Below are 14,314 nucleotides of genomic sequence, written 5' to 3'. Positions count from 1 at the left end.
ATGATTTACTTGATCATCTCTTTTCCTCTTAAGACTTGAAACATGCATAATCTAATTAGCATTCACATTAGATAAGACATAAACATCATGTTGGAGATAGCCATTCACATATAAATTATCACTATAATAAATAGAGCAAATACCATTGCCTATATTAATACGAAAACCACGTTTGTCTAACATAAAAGCTGAAATTATGTTCGAAACAAATTTAGGAACGTAATAACAATCATCCAAAATAAGAACTTTTCCCGTAGGCATTATTAAAGAAATTGATCCTACAACTACGGCCGCAACTTTTGCACCATTTTCAATTTGTAGATTAACTTCTCCTCTCTTTAGCCTCCTACTTATCTTGAACCCTTGCAACATATTACAGATGTTATAACCACTGCAAGTATCTAATACCCATAGTGAAGAATTAGTAGTAGATAAAGAAACCTTGAAAACATTTTTCATTAATGTCTCGCCTTGTTTCTTGACATTTAGAGTTGCAAGATACTCCTTGCAGTTTCTCTTCCAATGCCCTTTCTTCTTACAGTGAAAACATTCAACATCATATATTGACTGCAAGATCAAATCTTCAGAAAGCTCTTTACCAATTACCCCAACTTCTCATGTTCTTTGGTAAGAAGAATCATATGATTGACAAGGGATCCAACTGGAGAGTTTTCAATATCCAACTATGTATCAACCATCTTCTTAAGATATTCAATGATTGCAGTTGGATCCATATTCTGATGTTTTCTCTGGAGTTTAGAACTCATAGAAGCAAGAATGATGTGTTTAATATCAAGGCATTCTTCCAAGTGTTTTTGATAAACCTTGGTGCCTTGAACATCATTCTCTGGTGGGACTATCTTTGCAGGCTTATCGATCACATCAATGAGCTTTTCATGCATGAGAACAATTCTCTAATTTCTATACCAGTCATCAAAGTTTGGTCCTACCAACTTGTTGGTCTCAAGTATTTCACGCAGTGAAATAACAGACATATTGAGAAATCTAAAATATAGAAAAGAAAAGGCAATGATATAAGAACATATTTGCATATATCATAAAGACATGGACTTTTATCTAAATGATATTTCCACTAATTATTTTAAACTCTTTACCTTCATTATAGTTTACGAAATCTTTATTTATATTAGTGGAGTAAATGAATCCTTTAACAATATGTATGAGCCCCTTGGAAGTTAAATCGTTTCTCACATATATTTTAAAGGTAGGTACTCTTACCAATTGTATCCCCATATAATTTCCTTAAATAACTCTATGTCAAATAGTCCCCTGGTAGTCAGGTCGATCCTATTGGCATAGTTGAGTTCAACCATCATGATAGCAAAGAACTTATTATATTTTATACTCCCCCGAGTGGTCCAGGCGTCTAGTGTAAAATTCAACATCTTCTAACATGTTTATCTTATATATCACATAAAAATAATTCATGCCAGAAAACTATTATTAATTAACATTTCATGAACTAATAACAATTAAAATAACAGTAGAATCCAATAACCTATTGTAGATTACAATCATATCTAATACAAAATTTTCAAATTCAAGTTACGAACTATCTCAAGAGTTTAACTTATATGTATATATATTTTATTTACAATAAAATTATATCAATCCATATGAATTCAAACAATTTGACTATTGCATAATACACATGTATTATGGTTTGAACTCTTCAAATATAATCTAAAAATATTTCATAAATAAATTTTAGACACAATAAATCACGGCTCTGATACCACTGAAGGATTGCGTATAGGTGTTCATAACACGCAACGGAAGACAATAACAATCCTAGGCAGATCTTTTCGTGTTTAAAATTTATTTACATGTCAATAGATCGGATCTAAGACGTACCTGGTGAAGAAAGTCTCGTTTCAAATTCTTCGATAGTGCGAAGACTCTATGCGCATCCACACCGAGACCGATCCTTGCTATCAACTCTTTGATCAATGAAACCCGCGAACAAATTGAAAGAAGAATATTGTGTTGAAACTTTCTCAAAAATCACAACTCAAAGATAAAAGAACAAGAAACACTTTTCTTGTAATTATATTTTCTCTCTTGGCTTTTGTATTGCACTCTTAATTTCACAAAAGCGGGTTTTCCTCTCAAGAAAAAAATTTTACAAATTTTTGTTCCATCACCCTTTATATAGCATCACCTATAAACCCTTTTCCTATTTGGTTGAGGTAATGATTTATTTAGGGTGAAAGTTTATTTTTAATAAACCTTATGGAATTTTAAAGGAAAAATCGAAATTCCCATTCCTGGGTAACGTGACTGCCGAGAAAATAGACTTTGCATATTCAATTCCAATTTGAATTCTAAAATCATTGTTGGTATTTTACTATAAAAAATAATATCTCATTCTTAAAAGGGTATCACGTTGCCTCGAGTCCTTCTATGGACGTTCACTTTGCTAATCCAATTCAAAATTGGATTCAATCAAAAAACTTCCATTAATATTTTATATAAATATTTGCTATATATATCACATATATATTTCAACCAAGAGATATAATTTAATTTTCTATTCCAAATAGAAAACTTCAATTTGTTCACAATATTAATTATATCCTCTGTTCTAGCAAAGAGTATAATAATATTTTATTTGGACTAATAACTAAATTTATTTAACTAATTAAATTCTTTAATTCAATTATCAAATAATAAGTTAATTAATCTTTTAGTAAAGATCAGAACACTCGTTAGTGTGCGACCTTATAGGTTCAATACTAAACCGGTAGTATATTTATCATATCAATATACTAATCAAGGGTGGCGTCTAGCAACACTCCTTAACGACCGGATAGCATGAAGTATACAATTTACTCTCAAGAACCCGTAGAAGAATAATGTAGTAATTCCTTCTGTCGTTATAGCACCCTAAGATATGGTTCAACTATCAAATCCTAATAGGCGACCAACTATGTGTTCATGTCAAATATAATTGACCATTGAATGACCTAATAAACTCATTTCTTCTTTCATTCAATTTCCCTGGCCAAGGTCTTAGTTTGGTCGTTTATAATTCATGACAATATGGAGCTTAAACTCCTTACCAAGAGTTGACAGATTCCATCTTGATCAATCACTAATTCTACAAGCATTTAATCGTACCCAATATCCTTTCAACTATCGCCCTAGGGCCATAGGTGTATGGTATCAAAGCACAATAAATAACTTGTCAATTACTATGACGGTCTCAGGTCAAAGGAAACTCTTATATCATATTCTTCAAGAGAATATCCTATTGACAGTTTATGGTAATTCTAACCATTAGGAATTATCCAATGAGTCGGTTCAATGATCACATCTCTATATGCATCATCTATCTATGTGATTCAGTTAATGAAATCAACTAATCTTTATCCCATAAAGAAAATCACATAAATATTGATCTAACCGGAGTACTAATGTCCAAATTAATAATCCTACGATCAAGAATACATTTAGATTAAATTGTAAGAGACTTTGCTCTCATTATCATGATCTCTATCACGATGACAAATCTCAAAATTTAATCAAGGACTAAAAGTGATGATGAAGTCTAGGAGTTATAAAGTTAGTTTGACTCTAATAATAATTTCCAAACACATTCTTAGAGCCCATTTGGCCAAGCTACCAGAACTGCTTATTTTGAGAAGTATTTTTTTAAAAAGTACTTTCGAAAAAAAGAGTTTGTGTTTGGTTAATTCATTCAAGAAGTAATTTTTAGTAACGACATGGCCGATCATTTTGATTGTATTAGCCCCGATCCCCTTTTATTTCTTCCTCTATTTTATTTTTATGGTTACGTGACTTGTTGGGGTATTTGGTTTTAGTTTCGGATGAGATTCGGAGTGAAATGGGACACATAGTCCCGAAAAATAGAAGTTTAAGTTGTAGGAGTTAACCATAGTTTGACTCGTGTGAAGAAGACTCCGAAATGGAGTTTTGATGGTTCCAATAGCTCCGTATGGTGATTTTGGTATTAGGAACGCATCCGAATGTTGATTTGGAGGCCCATAGGTCGTTTCAGTGTGATTTGGCGAAAGTTGGAAATTAGTGAAATTTTGGGAAGTTTGATCGGGAGTGGACTTTATTGATATCGGGTCGAATCCCGATACTGGAAGTTGGAATAAGTCCGTAAAGTCAATTATGACTTGTGTGACAAATTTGAGGTCCATCGGAGTTGGTTTGGTATGAATCGGCATTTGTTTTGGGAATTCGGAAGTTCATAAGTTCTTAGGCTTGAATCGATACATGATTTGTGATTTTAGTGTTGTTTGATGTGATTTGACGCTTCGAGCGCGTTCGTATGATGTTTTAGGACTTGTTAGTATGCTTGGTTGAGGTCCAGGGGATTCAGGTGTGATTCAGACCATGTTCGGCGCATTTCGGATCATTGAGGAATTGCTGAAGTTCAGGTTCTCTTCAGTTCTAGTTTTCTCCTATGCGATCGTGAATAAGGGGTCGCAATTGCGATCTTTGAGATTGGCAGGCATGATTTTGTTTGTTGCGATCTCATGAAGGCATATGCAATCTCGAACTTTGAGAGGCTAGTGAATAGCGAACGCGTATCAGTTTCCGCGTCCGCGGTGAAGAAGGGAGGACCTGAGTAGGTTAATACATTGCTCTTTGCGGTTGCGAATTGGTGCACGCGATCACGTAGGTTTGGAGAAGTTTTTCACCGCGTTCGCGACCAGGTTTCCGCATTCGCATATAAGGTTTTTGAGTTATTTGTAATTTTGTTCTTCGCGATCGCGAAGGGATTTTTGCGACCGCGTAGTGTAAATACCTGGATAGCAGACTTAAGTTTCAAAATCGAGGGTTTATTTCATAATTCACAATTTGGTCTTAGAGAGCTCGGTATGAGACGAAATTTCGAGTGATTTTTAAAAGGATTGTTGGGGTAAGAGTTCTTAACTCGTTTTTGATTAATTTTCACTAACCTATCTTTGATATCATCATTTAATTAGGGATTTAGGTTGAAAAATTGGGGAAAAAATGGAGGAAACTTCTTAGGTTGAATTTTGGGGATTCGAGCGAGATTTTGGTATCAGATTTGTGTAATTTTTGAATAGTTGGACTCGATATCGAATGACTGTTCGATTTTTGTAATTTTAGTTGGGTTCCAAGACGTAGGCCCGGGTTGACATTTTGGGGTGATTTTTCAATTCTTTGCTAAAATTATAATTTTATTATTTAAATTAGTATTCTATAGTTATATTTATAGTGCGAAATTGTTTTGGCTAGATTCGAGCTGTTCGGAGTCGAAAAATCGAGGGAAAGGCCTTCTAGTTGATTGATTAAGCGTGGTTTCAGGTAAGTAACATGTCTAATATTGTGTGGGGGAAATATCCCTTAGGATTTGGTATTGTTATGATAATTTGTGATATGTGAAGGCCGTGTACGCAAGGTAACGAGTGCGTACATGGGCTAAATGTTGAAATTTTGATTTTAGCTACGTAGTTTCCTTTTCATGCCTTAATTGAGTTACTTTAGCATGTTATAGTCACCAGGTTTAATCTGATTTCACATGACTACTTATCTTATCTCTATTTGCAACTTGTACTACATGTTTAGTTGAATTACTTGCTTTCTTAGTTCCGTATTCATTATTCTAACTTTGGGATTCTTTACTTGAAATTGCTATCCTTGAAATATCTTCCTCTTGATGTGCAAAAGTCGTGGGTTCTATTGAGGCAAGGTGTAAGTTGTGAAATATTATTTTATTTAGTTGTTATATTTTGCCTTTCGTGTTATTGTTGAGGTGATTATTTGGTTGTTTGCATGAGGGTTGTGCCATGCTGTTGTTATTGTTCGCACGAGGTTTCTGGCGTGCTGTTGTTACTATTTGCACGAGGTTTCTGCCGTGCTGTTATTGTTATTGATACGCATGTGGTGGTATAAGAGCTGGGTTTTGAAATGCATGCAGTGAGATAAGGTGGGCTTAATACGCGTGGCTAGTAGGAGAACTACTAGAATCCATGCGGTGTGATAAGGTGGGCTAAAATGTGGGGTGCTATTTCGGGAAAATGATTTTCAAAACTAAATATAAAGGCCCCCGCGGTAATATAAGGAAAGATTGTAAGTTACTTTTATGATTTGAGACTACGAGGTGGTACCTCGGGAGAGTCCTTGTTGATCTTTCTCTATTTGCTGTAATTGTTTGGTTGTTGTTTACCTTAACGTGTAAAATCCTTGTTTTCCTTTCGTGTTGTATTAACTGCCTTGATTTCATGTTGTTAATTTTTCGTATATTCTTTACTATTTCACTGCCTTTGTCATTTTCATTATATCATTATATTTTGTCTTGTTTCTTATTATATCCAGTAGGGCCTTGACCTGACCTCGTCACCACTTTACCGAGGTTAGGCTTGATACTTACTGGGTACAGTTGTAGTGCACTCATACTACGCTTCTGCACATGTTTGGTGCAGATCCAGGTACATCGTGTCCGTCCCGGTATTAGTGCACCGAGTTTGCTTTTGGAGACTTCAAAGTACACCTGCCCGTGTCCGCAGGACTTGATCGGAGTCCCCTTATACCATGTTCTTCCTTATTTCTTTACATTTTTGATAGACAGTGATGTATATGATTGTTCAGCCTTGTATCTAGAGCTTGTGACTTATATCTCACCGGGTTTTGGGGAATTGTACGTATCGAGCTTATAGTTTCTATTTATGAAATTGTTGAAGTTTTGCAATTTTAAGTTTTATCAAAATGTTTCCGCATGTTGTTAGTCTTACCTATTCTTAGAGGTTAGGTGCCATCACGACATTCTATGGAGGGGATTTGAGGTTATGACAAGTTGGTATTAGAGCTCTAGGTTCATAGGTGTTATGAGTGATAAACAGGTTTAGTAGAGTCTCGCAGATCGGTACGGAGACGTCTATACTTATCTTCGGTATGAAACTATTAGGAAAAACTTCACTTCTTTGATTTCTTATCGTGTGAAATTTTTTACTTCAGATGCTAAATTTTGTTCTTTCTATTCTCTTATAGATGGTGAGGACACATACAACTAGATCAGATGACCAGACACACGCACCCCCTTCTAGAGTCGCAAGAGGCCATGGTAGGGGTAGAGGCCGAGGACATCCACGTGATGCATCTAGAGAACTTACACGAGCAGCTACAGAGGAGCCACCAATATCTCCAGTTGAGGGCAGGCACCTGAGACGTCTGTTACTGTACTAGCTCTCTAGGAGACTCTCGTTCAGTTTCTGAGCATGTTTGGAACTTTAGCTCAGGCAGGGCTGATCCCACCTGCTCCTGCCACATCTCAGGTTGGGGGAGGAGCATAGACTCCCACTGCCCGTACTCTAGAGCAACGGGTCCAGGTTGACAAGGTCTCAAAGGTCATACCAGTACAGTCGGTCGCCTCAGTTCAGCCTGAGGTTATGGCTGTAGTTTCTGAGGGGAGTAGCTCAGGCTCGAGAGGTACAAGAAGTACCACCCTCCTAATTTCAGTAGTTTGGCATCAGAGGATTCCTAGGGTATTCTTAAGGAATGCCACCATATCCTCCATGAAATGGGTATTGTGGTGTCCATTGGGGTTGCTTTCACTACATTCTAGCTTAAGGGAGCGACTTATCAGTGGTGCGAGCATATGAGCTGTGTTATCAGGCTGAGGTAGATTCACTCACTTGGACTCGTTCTCATATATGTTCTTGAGGGAGTTTAATCCCTAGAGTCTCAGAGATGCATGGCACGCAGAGTTTGAACAGTTGCACTAGGGTTCTATGATTGTGTCAGAGTATATAGTCCGATTCAGTGATTTAGCTAGGAATGCACCAGCCTTGGTTGCTACTGTTAGAGAGTGAGTCGATCAATTTATCGAGGGGCTCAATCCTAGTATCAGATTTAGCATGCCCTGAGAGTTGGATATGGACAACATATACAAGCAGGTAGTGGGGATCGCTAGGAGTTTTAGAGGGTATGTTGACTCTGGAGAGAGAGGAGAGGGAGGCCAATAGGCCTTGAGATTCTGGCACATATAGTGGTACCCGTTCCCCATCTGTAGCTCGTCGTGGTAGGGGCTATGTGAGTTTCCCTATTCATTCAGCACTTCCAGCCTCCAGCGGTATTCCGGCCACTCCTAGGCCTCAGGCTCCCTATTATGCATCACCATTGTCTAGTGCACCTCCTGCATAGGGTGAATTCAGCGGTCATCCTAGACGATCAGTCCTGAGCCAAGAATAATAGACATGTCCTCCGAGATCTTGTTTTGAGTTGGTGACACTCGTCATATTGTGAGGGTTTGCCCCAGACTCAGGAGGGGTGCACCTCCACATACTACTCAGGCTCTGCGTGCTCTATCGGGTCCTCAGGCTATGGTTACCGCACTAGTTTCCACTCCACCTACACAACTAGCTCAAGGTAGAGGTCGAGCAAGTAGAGGTCACCCTAGAGGGGAGGCCAGGCCAAATGTTATGCTCTTCCTACCAGGACGGAGGTAGTTACATATGATTTAGTCCTCATATGTATTGTTCCGATCTGTCACAGAGATGCATCAGTCTTATTTGATCCAGGCTCCACTTATTCCTATTATCATTTTATTTTTCTCCATATTTGGGTTCATACCGTGATTCTTTGAGTTCTCCTGTCTATGTGTCCACACGTATGAGAGATTTTATTGTTGTAGACTATGTGTATCAGTTGTGTTTAGTTGTTCTTGATGGTTTTGAGACCATAGCAAATCTATTATTTCTCAGTATGGTAGATTTTGATATTATCTTGGGCATTCTATTATGCTATTCTTGATTATCACTCCAAGACGGTGACGTTAACTATGGCAGGTCTTCCGCGGTTAGAGTGGAGAGGTACTTTAGATTATGTTCCTAGCAAGGTTATTTGTTTTCTAAAGGATCAGTAGATGGTTGAGAAGGGGTGTGTTGTGTATCTAGTATATATGAGAGATGTCAGTGTTGATACTCCTACCGTCGAGTCAGTTCCGGTAGTGAGGGATTATCCAGATGTATTTCGGTAGATCTTTCGGGCATGCCAACCAACAAGGATATCGACTTTGGTATTGATTTGTTTCCGAGCACTCAGCCCATCTCTATTCCTCCATATCGTATGGCCCCAACAGAGTTGGAAGAGTTAAAGAAGCAGTTGCAGGAATTTCTTAATAAGGGTTTCATTCGGTCAGTGTGTCACCTTGGGGTGCTCCAGTCTTGTTTATAAAGAAGAAAGATGGTTCTATGTTCTTGTGTATTTATTATTGCTAGTTAAACATGGTTACAGTGAAGAACAAGTATCCATTGACACGTATTGATGACCTATTTGATCAGCTACAGGGTGTCAGAGTGTTCTCTAAGATTGACTTGTGTTCAGGCTATCATTAGTTGAAAATTTGGCAGCCAAATATCCCGAAAACGACCTTCAGAACTCGGTATGGTCATTATGAGTTCCTTTGTGATATCATTTGGGGTGACCAACTCCCCATCAACATTCATGCACTTGATGAACAATGTATTTCAGTTATATCTTAACTCATTTGTCATTGTATTTATTGATGACATTCTGGTGTACTCCGGATTCGGGAGGATTATGAACATCACTTGAGGACTGTGCTCTGGACCTTGAGAGAAAAGAAGTTATATGCAAAATTTTCAAAGTATGAGTTTTGGCTTGATTCAGTAGCATTTTTGGGCCATATAGTGTCGAGTGAAGGGATCAAGATAGATTCGAAGAAGATTAAAGCAGTGCAGATTTGGCCTAGACCGTTTTCAACTATAGAGATTCGAAGTTTTCTTGGTTTGGCGGGGTATTACTGTCGATTTTGGGAGGGTTTCTCATTTATTGTTGCACCTATAACAAGATTGACCTAGAGGGTGCCCTATTCAGGTGGACCGAGGAGTGTGAGGAGTGATTTCAAAAGTTCAACACTACTTTGACTAGAACCCTAGTGTTGGTGTTGCCTATAGGTTTGGGATCTTACACTGTGTATTATGATGCGTCATGGATTGGTCTCGGCGCGATGTTGATGCAGGACGGTAGGGTGATTGCCTACGCATCTAGACAACTGAATGTACATGAGAAAAACTATCATGTCCATGACCTTGAGTTAGCAGCTATTGTTCATGCCTTGAAGATTTGACGCCACTATTTGTACGATGTTCCTTGTGAGATCTACACAGATCACTAGAGTCTGCAACATCTGTTCAAACAGAAAGATCTTAAATGGCGTCAGTGAAGGTGGTTAAAGTTGCTTAAGGACTATGATATCACCATTTTATATCATCCCGGGAAGGCCAATATGGTGGCCGATGCCTTAAGTCGCAACGCGGAGAGTTTGGACAGTTTAGCATATCTACTGGAAACGGAGAGTCCATTAGCATTGGATGTTCAGGCATTGGCCAACCAGTTTGTTTGGTTGGATGTTTCTGAGTTGGGTCGAGTTTTGGCTTGTGTGGTTTCACTGTTTTCTCTTCATGATCATATCAGAAAGCGTAAGTATGATGGCCCCCATTTGCTTGTCCTTAAGGACACGGTTCAGCACGGTAATGCCAAAGAGGTCACTTTTTGAGATGATGGTGTATCATGGATGCAGGGCAGGCTATGTGTGCCCAATGTAGATGGTTTGAGTGAGTTGATTCTCCAAGAGTCTCATAGTTCGTGGTACTCCATTAACCCAGGTGCCATAAAGATGTATCAGGACCTTAGGCAACATTATTGGTGGAGGAGGATGAAGAAAGACATAATGGTGTATGTAGCTTGGTGCCTAAATTGTCAGCAGGTGAAGTATGAGCATCATCGATCGGGGGATTGCTTCAAAAGCTAGAGATTCTAGAGGGAAAATAGGAGCAGCTTATTATGGATTTTGTTGTTAGGCTCCCACAGATTTAAAGGAAGTTCAACTTTTTCATTCCAGTGGTGACCACTTATTCTTCAAAGCAGCTGACTCGAGTTTATATCAGCGAGATTGTTAAGCTTCATGGCGTGCAGGTATCCATCATATCTGATCGGGGTACTCAGTTTACATCACGGTTCTGGAGGGCCGTGCAACATGAGTTAGGTACTTGGGTTGATTTGAGCACAATATTTTACCCTCAGACGGATAGGCAGCCCAAGCGCACTATTAAGATATTGGAGGATATGCTTTGTGCATGTGTGATGGAGTTTGGGGGTTCTTGGGATTAGTTCTTACCACTTGCGGAGTTTGCCTGCAATAACAGTTACCAGTCGAGCATTCAGATGGCTCCGTATGAGGTTTTGTATGGTAGATGGTGTCGGTCTCCGAGGGGTTGGTTTGAGCTGGGATAGGCTAGGCTATTAGGTACAGACTTGGTTCATAATGCTTTGTAAAAGGTTAAATTGATTCATGATCGACTTCATACAACCTAATCTAGATAGAAGAGTAATGCGGATCGAAAGGTTCGCGACATTGCATTCATGGTTGGGGAGCGAGTCTTGCTCCGGGTTTTGCCGATGAAGGGTGTTATGAGGTTCGGGAAGAAGGGAAAGTTCAGCCCTAGGTATATCGGACCTTTTGAGATTCTTAAGAGGATTGGAAAGTTGGCCTACAGATTTTCACAACCACCTAGTCTAGTTGTAGTTCATCCAATATTCCATATTTCTATGATCCAAAAGTATCACGACTATCTGTCTTATGTGTTAGACTTCAGCTCAATACAGATGGATAAGGATCTGTCTTATGTTGAGGAGCCGGTGGCCATTTCGGTCAGGTAGTGTAACGACCCGGCAGGTCGTTTTGAGAGTTGTAGCCCCGTTCCCCTATTCATTGCTAATTTTGTACTTTATAGATGTTATGTGACTTGCCGGGGTAATCGGTTCGGGTCCGGAGGGATTTCGAAATGAATTGAGACACTTAGTCTCAGGGTTAAAAGCTTAAGTTGAAAAGGTTGACCGGATGTTGACCTATGTGTAAACGACTCTGGAATAGAGTTTTGACGGTTCTGTTAGCTTCGTTGGGTGATTTTGGACTTAGGAGCATGTTCAGATTGTGATTCGGAGGTCTATAGTTGAATTAGGCTTGAAATGGCGAAAGTTGGAAATTTGGAAAGTTTGACTAGGGGTGGACATTTTGATATCGGGTTCGGGTTGGGATTCCGAAAGTTGGAGTGGGTCTGTGGTGTCATTTTTGACTTGTATGCAAAGTTTGAGGTCATTCAGACATGATTTGACAGGTTTCAACATCATTTGTAGAAGTTGAAATTCTTTAGTTCAATAGGCTTGAACTGGGGTGTGATTCGTATTTTTGGTATTGTTTGATGTGATTTGAGGGCTCGACTAAGTTCGTATTATATTTGATATGTTTGGTTGAGGTCCCGGGGGCCTCAGTTGATTTCGGGTGGATAACAAATTGATTTTTGAGTTTGGAAGACTGTTGAAGTTGAAGCCTTATGGTGCAATTGCACCTACAGAGCATTGGTCACAGATGCGAGCTAGGATGCATAGAAGCGGAGATTGGACTAGTGGATTGTGGAGTGCAGATGCGGAAGGAATTCTGTAGGTACGTACTCGCACCTGCGCGTGAAAGATCGTAGAAGCAGAATTGGCTTGGGAGCCGCTGGTCCGCAGAAGCGGATGGTTCGCGCAGATGCGTACCCGCAGAAGCGAGATTTGGAACGAAAAAGCGGTTGGTCGCATAAGTGATGTCACACCTCCTTTTTCCGCACCCGAGGGGGCGCAGGGGGAGTTTTTTCCAATTAACGGACAATCGGAACGGGATTGGTTTATTTATTTCAGAGTCGCCACTTGGGAGGTTTCGGGTGTCCCAAGTCACCAATTTTAATCCCGAATCGAGGAAACGAATGACTCCATATTATAGTCTGCGTACCAGAAATCTGGATAAGGAATTCTGTTAACCCGGGAGAAGGTGTTAGGCATTCCCGAGTTCCGTGGTTCTAGCACGGTCGCTCAACTATTATATTTGGCTTGATTATCTGATTTTGTACATGTTAAACCTATGTGCAAGTTTTAAACTCTTGACCGCTTTATTATTATTTTTACGAGAATTGCAACGTTGTGAAAATGTATCTCGAACCACGTTACAATCAATGTACCCGTGGTCGTCGACACACTTTGACTCCGTTGAGATTTGGATTTGGGTCACATCAATGTGCACCCGAGTTTAAGGAAATTAAATTATTAAAGGCGTGCCTAACGCAACTAGCGTATTGTCATTTTTGGGGAAGGCCGTAAAATTCGCTAAACGGCCTGTCCCGAATTCTAGGTGTTTTAATATATATACATTCAGAGGGCCCCGCGACTTGTACATTTGTTTGTCGAGGCTCGTCTCATTTATTATTAAAGAATTTGCAACGTCATGGAAATGCATCTCGGGCCACGCCATAATCAATATACCCGTGATGAGAGGCACATTTCGATTCCGTTAAGATTTGGATTTGGGTCACATAAATGTGCACCTGAGTTTAGGGAGATGACATTATTAAAGGCGCGCCTAAAGCAACTAGCGCATTATTATTTTGGGTAGGCCGTGAAATTTGCTAAACGGTCCGTCCCAGAATCTAAGTGTTCATTATGATACATATATCTGTGAGGGCCCCGCAGCTTGTGCATTTTTTTCGAGGCTCGTCTCATTTTTATTAAAGGCAAGCCTAAAAATAATTAAGATTTTCTACCCATGACGTCATCTGAGGTTAAATGAAAACAACGATTCTAATAAATAATAATATCCATGGTAAAATAAAAAAAACGATTCAACCAAGATGACTCGCAAACCGTTCATACATTCTCACATTCACTTTAAACATGCAGTAACTATCCATAAAAATAAACATTTTTAACAAAACAACAAAATTGCATTGTCGACATTCATCAATATCAAATACTCTCATTTGCCTTGAATCATAACATGCGAAACGAACAAAATGAAACAAGGGACGAAGAACACCAACCTTCGAACCTCGACAATCCTAGAACGACAAACAGTGCTTCCTACGGAACTCGAACCGGACTTCACTGAACAAGGAACAACAACGAAAACCCCGGAACAAACTCGACGAACCGGACCTCGACTCAACTTTTGGACTTTGGACTGGAACTCGACTTCAACTCGACCTCACTGACGGACTGTTTGGTCGACGACTGTGGGGCCAACGGGCAGTGTTTGACGACGGGGGATGCAACGGGCTATTTGGGCAGTGGTTTTGGGGTGCAATGACAACGGGGGTCGTCGTGGGTAGTGGTCGACGATGGCTGCTGGGTTTTGCTTGGTGTTTGGACGTGGTCGACGATGGAGTGTTTGGTGGGGGTGACGACGGGGTGCGAGGATAGTTTTACGTGAGGGAGTGGTGGTTTTGGGTGTAGGGTTTGG

This window comes from Nicotiana tabacum, chromosome 6, assembly GCF_000715075.1.
Source record: "Nicotiana tabacum cultivar K326 chromosome 6, ASM71507v2, whole genome shotgun sequence".
In the NCBI taxonomy this organism is placed as follows: Eukaryota; Viridiplantae; Streptophyta; class Magnoliopsida; order Solanales; family Solanaceae; genus Nicotiana; species Nicotiana tabacum.
Note: the sequence above shows the minus strand (reverse complement) of the source record.